The sequence below is a fragment of the Aythya ferina genome (assembly GCF_964211825.1).
Source record: "Aythya ferina genome assembly, chromosome: 10".
Lineage (NCBI taxonomy): Eukaryota > Metazoa > Chordata > Aves > Anseriformes > Anatidae > Aythya > Aythya ferina.
In genome coordinates, this window is record NC_140306.1 from 4,499,558 (window position 1) to 4,518,897 (window position 19,340).

At 48.3% G+C, this 19,340-nt stretch overlaps 1 protein-coding gene across 12 annotated transcripts in view; it reads left to right on the top strand.

Moving 5' to 3' along the window:
• The window catches only part of FOXP1 (forkhead box P1), a 364,335-nt gene that overhangs the window by 228,689 nt on the left and 116,306 nt on the right, over window positions 1-19,340 (top strand). The window contains exon 1 of one of the 12 annotated variants that reach the window (XM_084530715.1): window positions 15,480-15,582. The exons of the other annotated variants lie outside the window; for them this stretch is intronic. The gene's annotated coding sequence lies outside the window, so the exon portion shown is untranslated. Of the gene's footprint in view, window positions 1-15,479; window positions 15,583-19,340 lie in introns of those variants that run through there. 12 annotated transcript variants of the gene reach the window in all.

Genomic DNA, 19,340 nt, shown 5'->3' on the forward strand with positions numbered 1-19,340 from the left:
CGAAAACTCCCGTGTTTGACACGGTGACTGGAGGTGGGGCGAGTTCATGGCTCTGAGGGTAATTCTGCATCCCTCCACCACCGCTGTGTTTTCTTTGGCTGGAGCTCGTGACAAGGCTGACATATTTATGCACAGAGCTAGTATTTAGCTTGGAATTTTACACATATGAATGATGAACTAAACAGAACTCATTTATTTTTTTCCTTCCCTCTGTACTTGCTTTTTTTTTTTTTTTTCCTGCAACGTGAGGTTACACGCTGCAGACAAGCCCCAACGTATCCACCCCACGCTTGACCACCAGAATTAATAACTAGCCACATTCCTTGATGATTCTATAGGGATTGGAAGCTAGGCAGCCGAGTTTGCTATGCAAGAGAGTTAATAAAAATTTTCATTGCTGGAGGAAAGCTTATATACAGTAGTCTGTTTGTCCTGTATTTCAACCACCTGAGTCAGAGCCAAAAAAGCAATTGTCTACTACATATTTCAAACAGATGCTGAGGGGTAAAAGGAGTGACTAGAATTCACAGCAATAAAATGCTGGCTCTTTAAGTTCCCTTGAAGGAAGTGAACCCATAAAATTTTTGCTGCTGACTTGTTTGTCCAGTTCTTTGAAGTATTTAACATTAATTTAGTCTGCAAATCATTGCCACCTCAATTTTTCATTGAAGTATTGAAGCCTGTTAAACACATAACCTTGGAGTGTACAAAACCTGATTCCTTTAGCAGATACGTTCATTTAGCAGTTATCCATTTGAAAACTTATTACTGAAGTGGGCGGCACGCTGCGCTGCGGGTATTTGCCGAGGCAAACTTTCGGCAGGAGTTTGTTTTTTCCAAGTATTCATTTCACTTGCAGCAGGGAAGTGTGCGTTAAGAGGTGGTCGTCCACCCGCTTCCTCCCCGTCTCTTTTTTCTGTTAATTAACACCTGGGTCAGAAGGGAAAGGTGTGGGGCAGGATGGAGGGGTTGGACCGAGTAATGGCCACGCAGGAACCTGCAGGTGATGCTGGAGCCCGGCACAAGGAGCCGTGCCCACCACTGCAGGCAGGGCTGGTGAGCTGCTGGGCACCGCCTGGGCTTCTTCCATCTAAATTCAGGTTGTTCCCCTTCCTGAGCCTCGCACCGTGGCCGATATAGGGCCGAGGAGCCCTTGCCCCACTGCTGTAGGTTCAGGATGATCCGTGCCTGGCCCTGGCCCTGCTGCCACGGGGACGCAGCGGTGGCACCGGCCGAGGACATCAGCTGTCGGGGCAAGTTTAAAACACACCATCAGGCTTCGGTCGGAAAAAAATATCAACACAGAGGGTGTCAATTGAAAACCAGCAGGGTGGCAAAGCTACTGTACTGTAGTGGGAATGCAGCAGCCTCAAGGCCCTTTAAATGATTGGTGACACACTAGAGATATTGTTAAATTACCTTTTTTATTGGTTCTTGAGTCTTATGTCTTAAAAGACTATTCTTTGGAAGAAGTCAAGAGAATCCTTCTATTTAGTTTAGATACAAACCTGAGATGCAAAACGTGGATGTGGATCTGAGCCTGGACTTTGCCAAAGTCTGGGGAGTATTTAGGGCGGGCATTTTGGGCTGGGACTGCTCTGTCCGTGCACGTGGTGCTTTGGAGGACATGTCAGGCGGCGTTAGTCGGCTGTAGCTGGTGGGATGTTGGTGTTTCGGATGCTTTCCTACCTTCGTCCTTCGTGGAGCGTGCGTGTGTGTGCAGGAAAAACAGAGAAACGTGCTGGGTGAGATGTCCTAGCGAAAAAGAATTGAATGAGCTTATGAAGTGGGACCTAGGGCTGAACCGTTTCCGTGGAGGTATCTTACATCTGCCTAAAGATTAAAAGGAGCACTTCTTTTTTCTTTTCTGTTTGTTGGTTTTCAGCACCAAAAATTGACTACAAGGATTTACCAATTTGTAAATCCACTGATTATAATGAGGAGAGGACCAGCAAGTGTTGGAGCTTAGTTATGCTCCGTAAGCAAGCAGAGAATTTTTTTTTTTCTGTGTCAAATTCTTCCTTTAAACACTCAGGACTCCTCCTATGTTTGTTGTTCATGACCACTGCTTCTGGGGTTGCATGCCCCACGTCCCGGGGTTGGCTCTCCGGTACCAGCAGCAGCTCCAGGTGGTTTTTGTAGCACTCGAGAGAAGGGGAAAATTTTTGAAAACGTCTCAACTGGCTGCTAAATTTCCCCATTTGTCTATTGTATGCTAACTCCTAAGCAGCAGGCCGGGACGTACGGAGCGTTGAAAAATGCTGTGAATCGGTAATTATGAATTACAGCAGGAGATCAGTTCGGCTTAGTGTTCCCAAAGCCCCGGAGATCAAAAGGTGCCAGTGAGGAAGATAAAGCACCGCGCGGCCGTGGCTGTGCCCGCCTGGCTGAAACTTGCCTTCGCTCTCGAGTTTGAGGAAAAAAATGTCACTGCTGAGTTTTGCAGGGGCGAAAAAAAGGAATGTGGGTAACGGTTCTAAAATTGATGGTGATGCGAAACAATTGCTGAGGTATCTTTAGGTTTTTATATTTTTGTCTGCATTATCTCTTAGTTTATCTGTGAGAGCAGTATTTAAATGAAGAAAACCAGCACGGAGATAAACGGAGGCTTGTTTGTTCTTGATTTTCCACCAACTGCTGAGAGATATGACCGTATTTTTTTTATTTTTTTTTTAAAGCTGCAAAAGTTTGTATTTCCCTTTTTGGTACCCTTTTATTTTCGGTTGTCATTTCCAGGAAATGGCACTGTCAGGCGATGCACGTGTCGTGCTTCACCCCGCTGCGGGGACGCGCTGTGGCCGTGCCAGGAGCTGGGGCAGAGCCTGGCTCCCCCCCGGGCACTGGGACCCCCAGCGCCTCTGGGCTTGGCCCTGGGGGTGCTGTGCCTGGCAAGGCGCTGGGGCTGCCTCCCAGCTGGGCAGGCCCCGGGCATTTAGGGGAATGAGCAGATCAGGGTCGTGATTTTGAAGTGATGGATGTGCAGAGGACACATGCATGCACTCAGCACATCGGTGTCAGCTCGGTGCTTGCAGGGTCCCTTCCCTCCCCGGGAGGAGCGAGGTTCATCCGTCCTGCCCGGCTCGAGCTGTAAGATGGCAAAAGCCTCCTTTGTTTTTGCCCTGCTCTCAGCCGAGGAGCAGGGCAGTCTGTGCCCCAGGGCAGCCCCCTGGCCAGGGTGGATCCCGTGGAACAAAGATTTTTGACCGCTTTCCAAATCCATTCCCCGATTCCCCGGGTTACTGGGCAAAGGGAGGCAGGGGCAGATTCCCTACAGCTCTTCCCCTGGTGCCTCAATTCGGTGTGTTTGCGAGGCAGAGCTTTGAGTCAGCTCTCCTTCATTTCTCTCTTCTGGTTGCTCCCAAGGGGGGGAGTCTCTTGGTAATAGGAGCTCCATCAGTTCAGAAAAGAATACAGTTCTGTTCCCTTCTCGAATGACATATGACTATCAGGCATCTCATGAGCTCTCTGAGTGGGCACATGAATTGAACCTTTTAGGAGTCTGGGTGATTAATGGCCTGATGGGTAGGAAGCAGGCGCTCGTTACAGGTCTCGGGGATGTGCCGGGTGGAATTAAATAGCTGCCATGTTAGCGATGCCCTTTTACCCTCAGCTCTCCTGCGAACGTCACCAGCACGGTGAGAAAAAGGAAGCAAAGTTCACCGCAGGGTGGGTTAGGGGATTTTTTTGTTACTTTTGTTTTTGTTGCTCGTGCCTGGGATTGGTTTTCTTGGTGGTTTTTTTGTTTGTTTGTTTCAGCACAAACAGAGGAGACGTTTTAATTAGCCGTGTAAGTGAGCCTTTCTCGCCTTGCGTGGAGCTGATGCTGCAGGACCGTGGGCACGTTGGCACAGCCACAGGCCTCACGTCTCCACCTGGAGAACCTCTGCGGATAGGGCTGAATTCGGGTGCCAGCATCAAGTGGTGACTTCCCCATGTGGGCAGTAGTCCCCAAGGAACTGGATGAAGTCCATCAAACCTGCTAGCGGAGAGCTGGGTGCTGCCCGGCTTGTGGCAGCCCTGGGGCAGAGACCAGGAGGTAAAAGGCTTTCTGCAGCGCTGCCATTGCCGTGCCGAGCATCACGCCCTGCAAGCAGGAGCCCAGCACTGCTGCCAGGCAGTGATCCAGCTCACTGTGAGGATATCCCTGTGAGGATATCCCTGTGAGGACACCTGCACCGACAGGGCTGCTGCGAGGGGAAGCTTTTCTGTCCCACTTTGTGCTCCTTCTCCCATAGGCGTGTGTGTCCTTGGGGCAGCACTGCCAGCAGGAGCAGCTCGGGGAGGGTTTGGGGCTGGGTGCCCTCAGCAGGCTCCATCAGGCACCCAGCACCCTCAGCACCTCTCTGCATGCACCGACTGCGTGGAAGCCAAGCTGTGTTTCCCTAGCAGTTCACGTAGGAATACATTTAAAACAGCCCCCTAACTCCTTTTGGGCTTCATGGGGCATATGTTGCCCTTTACCTTCTGGCCTAGCACTGATGAGGTTCAAGCATTTCCACTCAAAAAGCTTCCACGTACGTAATCCTGACAGTGCAATTTGTGCATGGGATTATATATCCAAGGAACTCGCTGGTGGGTTGTACGACCAGCACTTTCAGCTGGCAGCTCCAGCTAATTCCTGGTCAGCAGTCGATGCAAGGTTTGCTTCTAAGAAAAAAAAAAACATAAAGCAAGTTTTTTTTGTTTGTTTTGTTTTTTGATTTTTGAATTGCGATGTTCTGTACTAGACATAGACTCTTCTTAAACATCAGCATGTGTTCTGCTGCTTTGATGTTTCTCACAAAGAGGATTCTGCCTTCCACTTTAACAAATAATCCCATGTTCCTCGTGCGTTGCTTTATACTGCTAATGCTTGCTCAAATAAATACAAACACGCATATATATTTAAAACGCGACATTCCCCTTCAACACACCGCTGAAACATAACAGAACTAATCCTTTTTAGTGATCTCCCGTGCCGGAATTTTCATGTTTTGAAATTAAAATGGATTCCCCTTATCTTCCCGGAGCCCCTTTGATCCATCGCCTGTGGGTGGATGGTGGCAGGAACGGCAGAGGCTGGGGACTCCTCAGGTTCCCGTGGTGTCAGCGGCTCCGGAGCATGAGCAGCGTGCCCCATGTGGGGTGGCTGGGCCCTATGGGCACCAGGAGAGCGACCCGCTGTGCCCACAACCCGTGTCTGCCCAGTTTGCCCAGTGCTGTTGTTCCCAGACGCTTGCTGGGCTCAGGGCACGGCACTTGGTGAACCCAACAGCTCCAACCTTCCTGCCAGGTCTCTGCGTGCAAGGGCTGTCAGAAGTGTTCTCGGGGATGAGTCAGTTCCTTTTTGGTGCCTTTTCTTTTTTTTTCCCCTAATGACGAGGCTGCAGCTAGTGTACCCATTAGAGTGTGCGGAGGGATTGCATAGAAATGAGGATCCACATGTGTATGTATCAGATGCTGGAGAGCAGCGTTCGTGTTATAAATATAGCTCTGCTGTGTTCCTACTTACATTTCAATTTTATAATCCGTTCCAGAAGATTTGGACAAAAATACTGTAGTGTAAGAGAGCATTAGTTTCTGGGTTCTTCGAATAATAATTCTCAGTGAGGAAACTAGTAAATAAACCTTTAAAGATGGGCAAGATGACATCTTCCCTACTTCTAGCAGTGGGACTTGGGGTGTAGATTTATGGAAGGTAAAATAAAGGACAAGGAGAAGCAGGAGCAGAACTGTGTTTTATTTTTTTAGTTTATTGCTAAAATGTACGAATCGGCCTTTTTTGTTTGTTTTATCGGCGCGATTATATATGATCTATCTTTACATGTATACTTTTTAGACCTGGTGGGCCCACCGTGATTAAATGTTTGCTTTGAATACGTGTCCAGCGTGCTAACTTTTCACAGCAGAAAGTTGTTAAGTGCATTTTTATACAAGGGAGGGAGGGAAAAAAAAAAAAATGAGATTGTTAAATGTATGGAAACCCTTATTGGCTGAATTATATAACTGAATTCATTCAACATGCTCGGTGTATCTTGTTCTCCTTTCAGTATTGCCACTCTGTTCATCACCCCTTTTAGTGCTTTAGGCATATGGCATGCAGTACATCCAGGGAAGTGTCAACAATATGGCATATGTTATACATACTGATCTTGATACACCGTAGAAAATAATGGGCCTAACTTTAAAAGGCACGGTGCTAAGAATAGAGCGCGCTGCAACATGCAGACAGCGAATCCGCCATGAATGTCATGTTTGAAGACACAAAGAGCTGCGTTTTTCGTTACTGCCGTGGCTCGGTCTGTAGCTCCGTGGTCCTAGGGCTTACAGCTCCGTCGGGCAGCTCCGGGCTCGGGCACCGGCACCTCCACGGGGCGCGGGGCTCAGCGGCACCCAGCCAGCACCGGCACCAGCAGCGTGCGCAGGTCGAGTCGGGGCCTCTTTGATCCCGCGTGTCAGCAGCAGTGTTGGCTTCACTGGGGATGGGGTCTGTGCTGCTGACACCCGTCTGGGGGAGAGGGACGGGGAGCTTGGGGTGGTGGTCGGGGTTTCTGGCAGTCGCCAGAGGGTCACGTCAGCTCGCCGCGCGGCTCCGTCTCGGCGCTGCAAATGAGCCTGCGCAAGCAGATTGTTGTGCTTACATTAAAACCACGGTGGTGGAAACGAGTCTTTCCAAAGGCTCTTCCAGAGATCTGCCCAGTCGGCTCTGACGGGGAGATCAGGGCTCTCATCGGACTCGGAGCAGTAAAATGGAGGCGAAACGCTCCGTTTCCCACTCCCAGATCCCCGACCTGTTCGGCTCCATGTTTCGTAGTGACCCCGTCTTGCCCAGGAACGCTCCTTTCAAAAGTAGAAAAAAATTAAATTTATTAAAAAAATTTAAACATGAAAATTAAGGTTTAAACCTGCAGATTGTTCTGGGGAGGTTCATCTTTGCACTGAATGACCGATGCCATCGTGTCCGTGCGTACATCTCTGCCCATGTGCTGCTGTTTATTGTGCTGCACTGGCCTGGCTCGGTAGCTGTAACATATGAAGCACAGGGAAGCAGTGAGTGGAGCAAGAAATATCTTCTTTCCGACAAAGAACAAATATTTTCCCGTTATCTATGGCCGGTTTAGCTCTCGGTGATATTCGCAGAACGGCGCAGATCACCGCAAGGATAAAATAGAACACCAAAATATTTATTTTTAATCTTTGTTGAATGCTGAACGTTTTGTGCATGTTTATGAGGGTTAAACATTAATAGCAGATGTTGTTAATGAATAGAAAGCTAGAGCCAGCTTTTGAGACCTTTTAGTTAGTACATGAATTTTCTGGTTGATGACAATACTTGTAACATGCCTAATTACGAAGTAGTGTTCTAATCAAGCCTTGAATAACTGAAGAATTTCCCCTCCTCTTTTGCGGTTATTTCAGTGGCACACACGCAGATCGCTTCAGTGCTTATGCTTATTCTTGGTGATTTTTCTTTTCTTAGAACATTCATTGAGGTTTTCCCCCAAAGAAGCGCATTTATTTACACCGCGTGTCGGCACAGGAGCGTGCACGGGCTCCTCCATGCCACCGCCGCCGAAACGGTGCCAGCCTCCCGAGTTGTTGTCCCAGGTTGTCACACTCCCAGGTGAAGTACGTGCAAGTGATTATAGGTAATAAATATCTTTTTTTTTTTAACTTATTGCAGAGGCAGTTTTTCCCCTGTTAATGAGGGTAATTTGACTTGGTTGAAGGATTGCAGTTCTTAAGAATTAATGCAGCAATCCAATTCAAAGATTTAAAGAGATCTAAGATTTTTCACAGGTCGTGTGCTAGTGAATGTGCTCCTATCACATAGCAGCTAATGGACTTGAACAACAGTCTGTCATTTACTGTTACCTCAGTGTATAGCAGCTTTGCCCTTGATAGCAAGTATACTTTCCCAGCAGAGCAGGTTATTTAGTAGTGCGGTATTTTCGTACCACTTTTAGAGACAGGATCCTATTTCTAACAGCCCTAATTACTGGAGAAAGCGAGGTTACTTGTCTGACTTTCTTAATTATGTGTTTGGATCCTAATCTGCACGATCTGAAGTATTTTATGCCTGGTAGCTGGTTCCTCTTTATTTTTTTTGGATGCGTCTCTGTGTGTACACACACATAAAATAATTTCTGGATTGCATTTTCACCCTATCAATGCGCAGAGATTAATTACAGAAATACAGAAGTGTTAGGTGCTGGTTTCCATAAGGCCCCATTATTTTTAGGAATACGTTATTACCTTTTAGCAGTGTTTTGTAATGACTTTATTTGTAAATGCTGTTGGAAATGCTCTAATTTCTTGATCCTATTATGCTCCTGGATATTAAAAATCCTATTTTAAGGTAATTAGAAGGATTCTCTTCTATTTAAATGTGCGTTCTCTAGACAGTGTCACTCTATACTCTGCACACAAGAACCTTTGTTCCTTAATTAGAAAAAGGACTAGAGCTCATTAATTGCGGGTACAAAGTGGTGTCTGCTCAGATGGAGAAGCAATAATACAGTTTAAATAATGATTGATCCTACATCGTACGTCTTGGGCGATCCCGTATCGATAGTGATAAATAAGCAACGTACAGCGCAGTTTCCAAAGCACTGCGTTAAGATTTTTATTGAAAGATCTCTTTTTGCAAGGATAAACCTCTGTCGGGCACGATAAATAAAGGATGGATTGCACACGCACGGCGGCTGCCATTTAGAAAAGTCAGCATTTGTCAACAGGCGCACCGCGGCGATAGCTGAGATGCTGGGATAACCCCACCCCATACTTCACCAAATGAAATAATTGTGGGAGCTGCGCAGTCAAAAGCAGTTTGGATCTTGGCCTTACAGAGCTTTATTGTGATGAAAAGAATATTTTAATTGCTGCTCGCAGACAGGATGAGTTATAAGTGTTGGAGTGTTTCGCAGGGTGTTGTTTTGGAGGATGGAGACAGCGCACTTTGTTCTCGGGATTTCGCCGTCTCGCTCCCGCCCCCTTGGGACGTGGAGGGCAGAACCCGATTACCAAAAGGCTTCTTCTGATCTGTGGGATGGCCGCAGAGCAGTGGTGGTGCCCTGTGTGCATCTTCAGCTCCCCATGAAGGCCATTCCCCAACACCAGGAGCGAGCTGGTGCTGAGCATGGTGCGCCCACTGCCCTCCCAGCAGGGTGCGATGCTGCCCAGTGGGCTCAGGGCTGGGCTCTTTGCCATCTGTGGGATCTGCCTATGGGGCTGATACCCCTCGGGATCCTCTTTCCATCTCGGCCATGCCCCTACCTCGCCTCCAGGGCTCGAGGAAAGGAAAACCAATCCATTTTTTCTAACCGTAATGAAAATCCGCATTAACAGCGCCAAGCGTTTCCTACGGGAGGGACAGGAAGGTTGGAAGATGGAGTCATCAGCCTTGTTTTTCCTGCTAATAGTTTCTTGAATCCAAATGGTGGGCGCTGGAACGGGGGATCTGTTTCCCTCGAGGCGTATCAGCACTGGAAGCACCCCATAAAATGGGGGCTCTCCTGGTAACCCGCGCTGCATTCCTCTTGGTGAGAAAGAAAAATAGTTTTTAAAGGATAAAAAACCTGTTCTTCAATTGACTATGCAAAAATCTTATTGCAGTATTTATTCCAAACCTGCACACATAATGTTCAGTCAAGGAGAAAACAGCAAAAAACAGTTGTTGATGGACTTAGCAGAGAACTGGATTAAATAAGCATTAGTCTACTGAAGCTGATTACAGGAATATGAAAATGCAGTATCTTAATGGTACATATTTTCATGTGGCAGCTCAGTTGCCTTTCATTTTGCAGCTAATATGTCTATTCTTATGAGTCATTTACTTCTTTAATTACCTTTTGCAGGCAAGGCACCATGGTATATTAATGTGAATGATTTTTACTGCCAGTTTATCATACAATGCCCCAGAAGTTGAAAGGCGTAATTGACTTGGAAGAGCAGCTCATGAAGGAAACAATATTTAGTTGACAGTTTTCCTTGTACTCTCTGTTGACGTTTATGAGTTTACACTATGCTAAAGGAGTAATAAACACAATTTTCTTTCAATAACAGGAAAGAGGAGCTTTTAAAATACATTTGTGGAAAACAGATTTGTTCGTTTCTTGAATAATATAAAATAATGTAATTCCGGTGATGAGATGTATATAAGATTGTCAATTGAATTAAACCTTGGAAGGTGCATTTATAAGCTGCCTTAGAGCGTTAAAAGATATTAGGGTGCATATGAATCGAATCAATTTAATGAATATTTAAATTATACACAGATTTGGATAAATCACATGCAGATCTGCATGTTAGATTATTCCGCGGCCTGCTCTCGCCTTCGAGTGCGAAAGTTGCAAGTGGAAATTCGAGGGAAAGAGCCTGTGGGTGGAGGGACACTCGCCAGAAAGCCCCCGACGAGCCGTGCCGGGGGGTCTTTGCGGTAACTTTCCCCAACTTTCCTGACGCCACGGGCTCGAGGAAGGTTTAAAACGCAGCTTTGCCATCCGTCAAAGTCCATTTTCCTCTGGAATGCTACTTTTATTGAATTGACCTTGTCAAATCGCGGGGGCTTTTTTCAGGCATCCCCGGGCTCACGCGCAGGTATGATTAATCATCCCATCCTGCTTTAATTAATTTAAAGGCGCACATGCCCACGGCGGCCGCCTGGCCGGGCGGGCTCTGCGCCGCGCGGCTCGCAGAGAGTTAAACTTTTCACAGTTTTCGGCGATTGTTTGCAGTGCAGCCCTGTGCAACATAATGAAAGTTTTCGAGCCATCTGTTGTTAAGCTGGCGGTGAGCAAGGCCAGTATATCCAAACAAAGTGCTGGCCTGCTGTAAACTGAACCTGTCAGTTTAGCATAGCTGCGCTGACCTCCCCAGCGCGCGGGGCAGCGCGCCGTACCAGGCACTGGCTGTGTGCTCGGCTTCCACGGGAACTGCTCGGGGGGACCCTGTTTACTTTTTCCACTTAGTGTTCCTCCCACAGGCTTGAACTAGTTTATACTAAATCTTTAAATTGACACTGTTTTTTCAATTTGGAACTTTTTTTTTTTCCCCAAAAAAATCCCCGATGAAAACCCACAGTTGCTGGGGTTGGAGCTTTTCGGAGACGGGCTGGGGGGCGACAACTTTGCGGGTCCGTGTGCTCCCGCGAGGTTGTCTCTCCATAGAAAGAGGCATGTTCACAAATATCCCGGCTGGCTTCCTAGCTCCCATTGTTCCCTTTGTTCTGTATTATTTAAGATCGGGAACTCGTTTGCTCCTGAGGACTGGGGATAGCAAGGTGGAGCACAGCAAGCAGCGCCTGTCGCCTTGCTGCGCACCGCACTTGTGCCCAGAAGTGTCTCCAGCAGCCTCCTGCCTTCTCCAGTTTGCTTTTTCTCAGCTGGGTAGTAGAGAATTTGCAGCTTGCCAAGCAAAACTGCAAAGATCGAGGTGGAAACGTCCCCTGCTTGCAGGGATGTGGGCTTGGTCCTTGTTTTCCTTTCTTGTTTGTACCCGGTGTGCACTGGGTTGGCCTCCGTACGCCTGCGCTCCTTCTATCCTTGTTCTCAAATTTTCTTCCCTTTTTCCTTCCTACAGAAATGCTAGTTTATTCATTCCTGTTTCTCCGAGAGATGATACATGTCATTTCCCTGCTAATATTCATCCAATGTAAGCAGTTTTAACCGTTTTTTAGGGCTGGCAACAAAACACAAAGCGCCTGTGCCAGGAAAGTGAGTATTACCTGCTCTCAGTGTTTGTTTTTTGGCCTAGACCAACAGTAAATACCTTTATGCTATTGCTTCTGCCAAAATCACTTTTTCTACTTTGTTTTCTGCACTTCTGCAATACCTGCTCACCAGCCTTTGGCTGGTTTCGAGTGTGCTTTACTTACCTCATGGTTCTTGGAAAGCAAGCCTAATTCCCAGTGACCCCAGTGCTTCAGTTCTCGGGCAGGAGGAATTTTGCCCGGGGAAGAGCTGCACGACTGGTGCCATGCCTGAAACCCAACTGAGCCTCTGCAGAAGTGTATGGCAGCCAGTCTGCACCATCACGGCGTGCAGTGAGCGTCCTGGGAGCCATGGAAAAGCAGCCAGGGCCATCAAAAACAGGCCTGGCCCTTCCAGGAGGTGCCAGCCGGGCTCTTGTGCGTGCCAGGCCAGGGGCTGCAGCGGGGACGTGCTCAGGGTTCAGCCCCTGCCGGGGGCTTTCAGGGCGAGGGGAGTACGACAGTGGTGAAAAACACTCAATTTTAAATTAAAATGACAGCACTTAGTAGGAAACCCCATCCAGCTCTAATCTGTTTGTAAGGTGACTGACACATAAAGTGCTTTTTGTTTTAAGGTAGAGGAAAATGCATTCAGGATAGAGTTTCTGGTATAAATGTCAGGTGCAACGCAGTGCGTGCTCACTCAAAAAGTCAAGCAGATAACCTTGGCATTTGGGGACATTGCCTTGTATAAAATGAAATTGTATTTTGTTTTTAAAAAGGAGGACTACATTAAGAGGTCACCTATTAGCTGTGTTTTTGCTAGCTGTCTGAAACTCAGCTCTACTGTCTATTAAACTCAAACCACTATGTAAACATTCCTGTGTTGTTCCTGGTCTCTACAATGGCCAAGGGGATCGGGTTTCACCTGCCTGCACATCTTCAAGCAATTAAAGCAATTAGCTTGAAGCCATTTCACATTCAAGGTCTACTGTGACATTCAAGTCCAGAAGAAGTCTAGGGGAAAAGAAAAAAGGCTATGGAAGGGCCAGTGTGCAGCACGCCAAACAAATGGTCTGCCCCGGGTTTGGGACTGGCAGCCTCTTCCAAATGCCGTCCTGAGGCTTTGCAGCAGGCATGCGGAGTTGCTGCTGCAAAAGAAGGAAGATAAAGGCAAAGCACCTAATGATCCTTTAAATTACACCCGAGTTTTGCCTGTTTTGCACTGGGGAGGGAGGGGGAGAAGCCAGGAGGAAGGAGAGAGGAACAGCAAGGCGATTTCTAGCGGTGTTTGTGGGGAATAATACGGTGTCAGTCTTATTTACTGACATTTCTCCTGGCGTGGAGATCATCTTTTTCTTCTAATTTACGTGGGGATTTATATTTGGTGTTTACATTGTAAAACTGGGCCCATTCTGGCTAATGGCTCAGTTACAATGACATTCGGCGCGGAGTTTAGCGATTCCAGCAGTAAGTCTTGAAAGCTGCTATTTTTTAAAAGGTTGGAGCAGATTAGTGGTGACCTTAAAAGATTAAACTAGTACAGTTTAAAGATAAATAATCAGCCTTTAGCACATTAGATAGCTACATAAGCATGACAGAAGGTGACTTTCTGACAACACTTTCAGAATCCAGGAAGCATTTTTACATTTGTAACTTGGCTGGGCAGGGAACCGTGTTTTGCAGAAAGCAAGATGTAAACTGATTACACCACTTCAAATTGCTTAATACAGTTTTAAATCCACAGTTTTCCTGTTGGTTTTATTATGCAGAAGAGGCTAATTTTAAAAGCTCTGCCTGCTGCAAAAGAAGATCTTGCTTTGCTGTCCCGGAGGGTGTTCTTAATCAGAAATAACCGCAGGCTAAATTATAATGTGGAATCCTGCTGCCCTTTAACCTAATGCTGCTGCTCGTTCGGTGTTTGTTAACAAACAGCTCTAAGTACAAAATTGTTTGAGAATTACTTTTTCATTATATTTGCTGACTTCAATTAGAATAAGAAGCTTATTTGGGGAAGAAAAATTAAAAATATATGGCTTTCTACAGAAACTTTCAGCGATTGTTTCCCGGCAAGAGCCGTGGTCGGTGCGGAGCTGCGGGCTCCGTGGCACGCGTAATTCGATTTAAATCAAATCACCTCCTGGACTTGTGTCTCTGCACAAGTCCAGGCAGCAGAGGCAGGGCCCAGGAGCATCCCAGGACCCAGCCCACTACAACAGGCACGTGTAGGGGCGAAAACGGTGGGAGAGGCGAAGGCCAGGGCAGCTCTCGTGCTGGGGTGTTAATTCCCACGTGTCCGAACGAGGACGCCCCGCTTCCCAACCCCTGCGGTGTCTCGGAGGGCTGGGTTACAGGCTCTAGAGGCACAGCATCCTATTTTTATTTCCCTTTGGGTATCGGGTAATTGAAACGTCGGCTTGGCGAATTAATGGGCGAGTTTAAGGTAAGGAGCCCTGGGCTGGTGGGGGCGGCCCAAGCCCTCCTCTGTCGTTCCCCTCCAGTTTCCGTGCCGGAGCGGGAGCGCAGTGGTACTCGGGGAGGAGGTGATGCCTCTGCAAAGCAGATCTTTTCCTCTTTTTTTTTTTTTTTTCTCCCTTTTTTTTCCTGGCTTAGTCTTCTGTTTCTATGATCTGCCTTTTGAACTGTTTTTGTGGCTGATCAGTTCCACCTAATATGTCTCTTGATTTCTGCTATTGTAATACTCAGACGACATGCTGTTCTCTTCATTTTTATAAGCTTTAGATGCTCCTGCCTGTCATACTCTGGCGGTTTATCTTCAGCGTCTGGATTTGCTTTCAGACTTGCATGTCTATCAAGCTGCTGTTGCTTTGAATGTGAGATCAAAAGAAGATGAATTCCAGTAAAAAATTTCCTTGTATGAAGAAAAGATTGGGGGCCTATGTAAACATCCCACTGACAGCTCCCAATGAGTTATTTTAGCAGAGCATTAGCACCCAGAATGACAGACAGTCCAAGACTACACGCTAAATAACAAATCAGTCCCTTCAGCGGCAGCAGCGATACGTTTTCTGAAGGAATCCTCTTCCTCGCGCTCATTGAATATGGCTGTGCCGCTGCTCAGCCCCTCGCGAGCTGCCGCCGAGTGCCAGCCCCGGTTTACTTTCCTTGACAATATCTGTGTCGTGTCAGCGATATGACAGAAGACAGGGCTTTGATAGCGGGGTGGGGAGGCGGTGAGTTAGGCGGCTGGAGTTAAATAGCCGGTTTGTTTCGGGGAGGGGAAGGAGCCTCTGCAGCGGGGAAAGCATCTGCCTGAACGCCGAGCGTGCGCCCGCCGGGATGCTGGATGCGAGTCCCGCGCCCGAGACAAGTTGCATTTTTGGGTGGTTGTTTGTATTTCACTTCACGCAGTTAGGAAAAAAAAAAAAAACAGCTCTGAAGCCTGGCCAGTCTCACGGGGTGGTTTTGGGGGAAAGTCGGGGTGTTGTGGAGGGCAGGAGAGTGGGGCTCAGCCAAACTGTGTGCAGATAGGGCTTTGCCTCGATGCAGAAGCGAGGTGTGCCCCCGGCCGGGGACGTAATTAGTTCTGCGTGTTTCTGCTGGGGGACGGGGGCTTTAATAACAACGCGGGGTCGCTTCCTTAAAACCACCTCCACGTTTACCTGCCAGCTCCCACCCCATCCCTCAACTTCGCCGGCGACGAATTAGCCCGGGAATTCTTGCGGTTTCTTTGTCGTTTAATAAAAGCAGCCGGCGCTACTGTGGAGGGAGGCAAAGCCTCCCGCGGCTGCCTGCGCAGGGCAGTGCTCCAGCGCCTTCTCCCTCCAGCCTGCGCTCCGGCTGCACGGCACTTCCTGTTTATTCAAACATCTTTTTACCATTCTTCAGCCCCCGCTTCACAGAAACAGCCAGAACACATCTCCAGCGCGAGGACGGAAATCTAAAGGCAGACAGTAAGAGCTCACTCTGTTAAACTCTTCATTCGCTCCTCGAGCGGGCAGAGGGAAGGAGCCTGCAGCCAGGGCTCAACTTTTAACTCGCTGCCTTCCCCGGGGCAGGCTGCTCGGCGAGGGGAACGCCGAGGTTTAAAGCAAGAGCCGCTGCTTCAGGTTGTTTACTGCGGCGTTGACAAAAAGGGTGGGTTTTTGGCACGGGTTTGGAGAGCCCTGGCTAGCACCGACTGCCCTGGCAGGGCACGGTCGCCTTCAGCCCTCTCTGGAGCGCGAGGGGCCGTGGGGTCACCGTCCCCTCCGGGCACCGTGGCTTCCCCTCGTGTTTGCACAAGTGGCAAGCAAAAAATAAAAGCAAAAAAAAAAAAAAGTAAACGTGGCTGTTGTTCTGGGGAGGAAGAGAGAGAGGTGTGAGCTTGCAGAGTCTCGTTTTGTTTTCCTCAAATTGTTTGCGTCGTGACTCTGGCACCGCTTCGCAAAGCAGCCTCGCTAATATTTGTACCAATTTCATGCTAATAAAAATCAGGCTGCTGAAACAAGCATGGCTATTATCTCATTCATATTACTATTGTTTAGACCTGTGCTACTACAAAAGGGAAGGCACGGCACGCTCACGCCGGGGAATGGTTGTTAACTTCTCGTGTGAGGGATTTTCGCTGCAGCTTTTCAGTGTTGGTCTTCGTGAGTGGTCTTCGGGGCTGGGCTGAAGGTAGCCCAGATCCTCTGGGTAGCTAACCCGTGTTGTGACACGTAGGCTTGTTTGTTTTCCTCGCTGTTCAAGCGACTTAAAAAACTGCTTGATCCTTCACGGCTGTCTCTCCTCCCTCCAAAGTCCCCCAAAATAGCAGGTAACTTTTGCTGCGAGCCTTCGTGGCACTCGTGTCCCGCGAAACAGCAGAGGAAAAGGAAAGTGTGCTGCCTGCCCCATGGAGAAACCCATCCTCCTCGAGGCTTTTCCTGCCTCTCCGAGATCCAAAAACACTTTAAAACGTTAAACTGTAAAACCCCATCTTCCTAGAAAAGAGAGCAAGGGAGAGAGAAATCAAGCTGTGTGCTCAGCCAAACCGCAAGTACAACAAACATATTTTTAAAATATATTGCTAGTCTGGCTTTTTAATGTTCAGAAGTTGTTCTACTTTGCAGAAAAAAAAAATGGTGTTTGCAACTGCCTTAAGGACAATTTGTTTAACAGTAGGAGTAATTGCATGGGGAAAATGGAAAGAGTGACTGAAGTTATTTACTCAGATGTTAGTGTAGGTGTGGGGCAGAAAACTCACTGTGGGAACAGTGGGCTGCTTTTCTTGGTATCTCAGTCTATTTGATGACCATCAAATTTCCCAGCTCACTGGTTTTGTTTTTTCTGGATGGCATGTTTGATTATTTATCAGAAGGGAAAGGGAGTAGCTGAAGCAAATAAACATGTGACCAAGCTGTGTTTTGTTTTCCACTCAGAAGGCCGTGCCCTTTAACAGATATACAGAAAATAATAAACGTATTGTTTTATGATAAAAGGAAATTATGTGTGTCATTTTCTTTAGCAAGGCCATTAACCCCTTGTGCTCGGTGGTCTCCACCTTCTGGAAGCTTATTAGGGTTGCAGCTGGGAATTAAATGGACCCCTCTTGTGTGGAATGTTTCCATGGATTACTGCCTCAGCCCTCTGGATTTGCCGGATTTATTACGTAGCCGTTTCTGCCTCAGCATATCCACAGCCCTCTCCCAAGTCGTACTTCGGGTACGACAGCCGAAATGGGAGGCTCTTTGCGTTTCTAGAAGGGTGCTGGCTTCTGGAGGGATCCTGGGTGCTGCCGGGATCTTTTTTATCCTCTGCTGTTAGCCTCTGTGCAGCGTGAGGAGTCGCAGCTGGATGTAGCCCGTTAGAGACAGTGTCATTTCGTTTGATTCCTCGTTAAATGCCAGGTGTGTAGCACGCAGTGTGCAGTGTTCCCCTTGTAATACCAGCTCAGGACAATGCTCATTACCTTCCCTGGAAGAAAAAACAAAAAAAAACGTAAACTAAATCACTGTCAGGAAGTAAAATACAGGTTTGCCTCATCTCTGGGAAGCATGTTGCATGCTTTAGCTGCTTTTACGGGATTAAAAGAAACAAGTTAAGACTGTCATGCACATGAAAGGAAACCGAGATGTGGTTTGTTTCACATTGTGCAGGTAGGTATAAATTTAATAGCCTGACTTGCTTTCAAACCCTCTCTTTGTCTCTCCGAATCGCATGTCAGCTCCAGCGCGGTTGCGAGCGCCGCGCTCTGTGCGAGCTCCTGCCTGCCGCTGCCCGCAGGTGCGGTGTCGGGAGGAAGGCTCATCCTCCTCCTCGGGGACGCAGGGGCCCTCTGCAGAGCCACTTGAGATCAGGGAAGGAAGATTTGCCTGAAATCTGGAAGTCTCGGACATCTGGGCGCATCCCCGGTTGGTGTGGGGAGGATGAAGCGGCGCTCGGTGGGGAGCAGCCGGGTGCCAGCGGCTGAGGCCGGGGGCATCGTGTGGAGGGAGGAGAAAATGGCAGTGGGGATGCGGGGAGAGGAAGGGCCAGCGAAATACGGACCTGAAACCGAAACGTGATGCACAGAAGAAAGAGGAAATAAGCGGCTGGGGGCCAGGTGACGCAGGCGGGGGCCGGGCCAGGAGGGCATCGCCAGCTGCCCCGTGCCCCAGAGGCCGCCCCCGGGAAACAGGAGGGGGCTGCGGCCCCCATGGCCTGAAACATCATCGTCTGTACCCCGATTTGTATCTTGATCTTCCAAAGGTAGCTGTAAACGCTCTCAGGGCTATCTGGGCAAGTGTCTGATCCTCTCCTTGCATCCTCCCCGTGCTCTTGGTGCTGGTGCTGTGTGGTGACAGTGAGTTCCAGCGGTAATTGCGAGTTGTGTGGTGAGAAAGGGGAAAAAAAATCCCTTTATCTGCTCTCAGTTGTTGTTGTTGTTGCTTCCTGACTTCGTTGAACGTCCCCTTCCTCGTGCGTTACGAGAGATGGCAAATAGCACCAGCTGTACCTCCTCAGGCCGAGTCACAATTTGTGTGCTTTTATCATCTCCCCTCTTACTCATCTCTCGCTAAACCAAACACTCCCACCCTTATCAATCTCGCCCCGTAGCTGCCGAGGCCTCTAATCATTTTTGTCGCCTCTGTCTGAGCCTCGCCTATTTTTGCTTTAACAGAGCCTTTTAAATCAGGCGTTCAGGAGCTATTCTGGGTCCGGCTGTGCCGCGATGGGACCTGCAGCACCCCGTGCCATATTTCGGGCTGTCCCAGCGTTTCGCTCCCTCCCTGCACCCGACAGCGAGCACACGGCGAGGCGTGGTGAGAAGTCGTGGTCCTGAGCTTCGTTCTGTGGGCCTGCAAACATGGGTTTGTGTACAGGGCTTTGGAAAACAAGCTCACAATGTGTTCCCTCTTTCGCTGACCACAGGGGGAAGCGTTCAGGCAGCTGTATGCCATCTACTAGTTATGTCGTAGCTCCAAAACGGCGCTCTTCCTCCTCCCCCCCACCTTGCCCCTCTTCTTTTCTCTTCTCCATTAAAAAATCGGAGAACTTCCCGTGCCTTTGACATCCAAGAAAAACGCTGCTCAGCAGTGAATAGTCCTCCAAATATTCAAAGGTCTGGTTCGCTTTTGGATAAACACAGTAGTTCAGAATCTGATCCCGAGCCTACAGAAACGAGCTGGAAATCCCATAAGATTTTTTTCATCGCTCAGACATAGTTCAGTGCTGGTTCAGTTTGCGCTGGGAGCCAAGATTTGTATCC